We start from the raw sequence: 4402 nt of genomic DNA, 5'->3' as shown, positions 1-4402 counted from the left end.
TATTTTTATTTACGTCTTTTCTTTGGAGGATTTTCTTGAGCGAGACACTTGTGAAGAAACATTTTATTTCGTTCGTCTTCTGCTATATGATCCGAAGTAGGATCTTGCATTGAACTGTATTTTGTTTCGATACTTTGTCGACGTCAGTAATGTTCTTGTTTGTTGGTTTTTCCAACAAAAACAGATTGAGGAACATCTTTCGCGTTTTCTCTGCTACCGCAGCTACAGCATGAGTTAACTTACATTTTTCTACATTGAGGGCAATGTGCCATTAATCTCACCAAACAGAAGCACGACTCACACGCCATACTCGCAGCTTTAATTCCGCCAGTACCTCGTCTCCTACCTTCCACTGAAGCTCTCCTGCGAACCTTGCACAACTAGCACTCCTGGAAGAGTTCTAGAAACATCCCCCAGGCTGTGGCTAAGCCATGTCTCCGCAATATTCTTTCTTCCAGGAGTGCTAGTTCTGCAAGGTTCGCAGGAGAACTTCTGTGAAGTTTGGAACGTTGGGGAGTAGGTACTGGCGGAATTAAAGCTGTGAGGACGGGCCGTGAGTCGTGTTTGGGTAGCTCAGTTGGTAGAGCACTTGCCCGCGTAAGGCAAAGGTCCCGAGTTCGAGTCTCGGTCCGGCACACAGTTTCAATCTGCCAGGAAGTTTTATATCAGCGCACACTCCGCTGTAGAGTGAATATTTCATTGTAGTAACATCCCCAAGGCTGTGGCTATGCCATGTCTCTGCAGTATCCTTTCTTCCAGGACTGCTATTTCTGCAAGGTTGGCAGGAGAGCTTCTGTGAAGTTTGGAAGGTTAGAGAGGAGGTACTGGCGGAATTAAAGCTGTGAAAACTGGCCGTGAGGCGTGTTTGGGTAGCTCAGTTGGTAGAGCACTTGCCCGCGAAAGGCAAAGGTCCTGAGTTCGAGTCTCGGTCCGGCACACAGTTTTAATCTGCCAGGAAGTTTCATATCAGAGCACACTCCGCTGTAGAGTGAAAATTTCATTCTTTTCACATCGTATCGAGCAGATGGACGCGCACGGGTATGGAGACAACCTCATGAATCCATGGGCCCTGCATGTGAGCAGTGGACAGTTCAAGCTGGTGGAGGCTCTTTAACGGTGTGGGGCGTGTGCAGTTGGAGTGACATGCGACCCCTGATGCGTCTAGATACGATTCTGACAGGTGACACGTATGCAAGCAACCTCTCTGATTATCTGCATCCATTCTTGTCCATTTTACCTTTCGACGGACTGGGGGAATCCTAGCGGGACAATGCAATATCTCACACATTCAGAGTTGATACAGAGTGGCTCTTTTGAGTTTAAACACTTCCGTTGGTCACCGATCTTCTCAGACATGAACATTATTGAGCTTATCTGGGTTGCCTTGCAACATGCTTTTCAAAAGAGATCTCCACCCCCTCGGACTCTTACGGATTTGTTGAAAGCCCTGCAGGATTGATGGTGTCAGTTCCCTCCAGCACTGCTTCAGACATTACCTGAGTCCGTTCCACGTCACGTTGCGGCAATTCTGCGTGTTCGCGGGGGCTCTACACGATATTAGAATTTCAGTTTCTTTGGCTCTTCAGTGTATATGTGGTGTCTGTTCTTTTGGACATGTCATACCGATTCTGACTTGTTAAGTAGGCAGACGTTGATTGTGACAGTCATCTAAGAATTAGTTTACCAAGCATGTATTACCATTTTGATATTTGTTGTTACGTTCAGGCGCCTTTAATGCAGCCTCGGTGGGTCGGGCTTCAGAATGATCCACTTGGTTCGAAACTACTCGTGAGACATATTTCTGCAACTTTGACAGATTTGTGAATACACGATTCGTGAAATGTATATGACGAAACGGATGGATGTTGTATGCAACACGAGGGAACCTTTACAATCAGTGTTGTGCTTGCGTCTGTAAAGTCCGCTAACGAGCCTCTGACCATCGCTAGTGAACCTGCAGACGCAGGAGGGCTCCTGCGCTGTGTTCTGGATTCCATTGTGAACAGAATATCAGTTCAGTGTGAGCAGCAGCACACGCGACGTACCAGTTCTGAACGCGACCGAAATGATTAATGCGGCAAGTCCGCCGTCGGAGGACGAACGGGGCGCGTGATTTCTGCGCACCGTCCGCTCGGTGCCTCGTGCATAATGGAGCAGCACCGAGGAAACTGCCATGGCATACGAGCACGAACCCGTCCGCGGCTTTCGTGCCCATCTGCTGCTCGCATCGCTAGACCAAGGTATCAGCAGACAACTATCCAACTCATACGTCATTCACTGCAATTCTGTTTGTTTACTAAGTATAGTGAAATGAAAATCAGGTATTCCATGGAAATCATTATCGTCTCCTGCTCCATAGCGACTTTCAGGGTTAAAACCTTCTCGAACATGCAGTTCTCACATTGCGGTTCATAATGGAAGCAAGACTAAAGAAAAATCAAGACACGTTCAGAGTATTTGTCGACCTGGAAAAATGGTTCAAGATGTTCGAAATTCTCAGAAAAATGAGTGAAAGTGAAGAAGAATTACATAATTCTGGAATGAACAGTCTAATGAATGCAGCATATAGATTGAGATAAATCGAAGCAAGACGAAAATAATAAGAAGTAGCGGAAATTAGAACAGCGAGAAACTTAACATCAGGACTGATAGTCACGAAGTAGATGAAGTTAAGGAATTCTACTGCCTAGGCAGCAAAATAACCAATGACGGACGGAGCAAGGAGGACATCAAAAACAGACTAGCACTGGAAAAAAGGCACTCTTGGCCAACAGAAGTCTCGTAGTATCAAACATAGGTGTTAATTTGAGGAAGAAATTTCTGAGAATGTACGTTTGGAGCACAGTATTGTACGGCAGTGAAATATGAACTGTGGAAAAACCGGAACAGAACAGAACCGAAGCATTTGAGATGTGGCGCTACAGATGAATTCTGAAAATTAGGTGGACTGATAAGGTATGGAATGTGGAGGTTCTGGGCCGAATCGGAGAGAAAACGTATATGTGGAAAACACTGACAGAATAACAGGACATCTGTTAAGACATCAGGAAATGACTTCCATGGTACCTGAGGAAGCTGTAGAGGGCAAAAACTACAGAGGGAGACAGAGATTGGAATATATCCAGCAAATAATTGAGGACGTAGGTTGCAAATGCTACTTTGAAACGAAGACGTTGGCACAGGAGAGGAATTCGTACGGGCCACATGACTAAAAAAAAGTTAAAAGTGGTACTACTGAATGACAATGACGGACTTTCAGATGGAATACCACTGATGCTGCAGGCCATTCACTAATTGATTTGACACAGGGCCATTATGTTTGTAATTTACACATTCTTCCAGAAGAAGAATTCTCTGCATTACGCACAATATACTCTTCCTGATCTGAATGTCTGTGGAGTGACGGCAGCTTGTTCTTCCTTAAGAGTCGAAACCAGAAAGGTGTTCAAAAAATTGCTCTGTGCACTATGGGACTTAACAGCTGAGGTCATCAGTCCCCTAGAACTTATAACTACTGAAACCTAACTAACCTAAGGACATCACACACACCCATGCCCAAGCAGGATTCGAACCTGCGACCGAGACTGAAGCGCCTAGAACCGCCCAGAGAAGGTGTGTTCGATCGGGATCTGGGAGCAAAGCTGACATTTTAATTAATCACAAGGGTATTTCATTGGATTCCGGTAGGGACTCTGGGAAGACCAGTACATTTCAGAGATGTTAACGTCCAAAATTCATTGCCGTAGGTGCTACTTTGTGACATAGCACATTGTCATGCTGATACAGTCATTTTCTTCTAACTGGTTCTTTGTTATATACAATACACAAAGTGGTCATATTCTTCCAAATTTACACTTTTCTTAAGCACAGTAATTAGGACCCAAAACTAGCTACGCCAAAGCAGCCCCTTACCGTAAAACCACTTGCTCCGTACTTCAGCGTTGGCACTACACATGACTGCCGATAACGTTCTCCAAGGCATTCACGAAACTCACGGTCTTCCATCGTATTGTGATTTGTCGCTGAACATTATTCATTTCCAATGATCCACTATCCAGTGGCGTCACTCTTCACATCTTCTCAAGCACCGCCTAGCATGGAATACAGAAATATGCTATGAGATCAAAAGTATCCGGGCACCTGGCTGGAAATGACTTACAAGTTCGTGGTGCCCTTCATCGGTAATGTTGGAATTCAGTATGGTGTTGACCCACCCTTCGCCTAGATGACAGCTTCCTCTCTCGCAGGCATACGTTCAATCAGATGTTGGAAGGTTTCTCTGAGAATGGCAGCCCATTCTTCATGGAGTCCTGCACTGAGGAGAGGTATCGATGTCGGTCGGTGAGGCCTGGCACAACGTCGGAGTTCCAAAATATCCCAAGGGTGTTCTGTAGTATTGAGG

The 4402-nt window shown here is 45.5% G+C and overlaps 1 non-coding gene across 1 annotated transcript; it reads left to right on the top strand.

Annotated features, from left to right (window-relative positions):
- The first annotated feature begins 562 nt into the window (after positions 1-562).
- Positions 563-637, top strand: Trnat-cgu. Its single transcript has one exon. It is a non-coding gene; the product is annotated as a tRNA-Thr (tRNA).
- Positions 638-4402: the final 3765 nt, after the last annotated feature.

Source organism: Schistocerca americana, chromosome 2 (genome assembly GCF_021461395.2).
Source record: "Schistocerca americana isolate TAMUIC-IGC-003095 chromosome 2, iqSchAmer2.1, whole genome shotgun sequence".
NCBI classification, from domain to species: domain Eukaryota; kingdom Metazoa; phylum Arthropoda; class Insecta; order Orthoptera; family Acrididae; genus Schistocerca; species Schistocerca americana.
The sequence above is the reverse complement of the archived record's forward strand: the minus strand, read 5'-3'. Positions and strand labels throughout refer to the sequence as shown.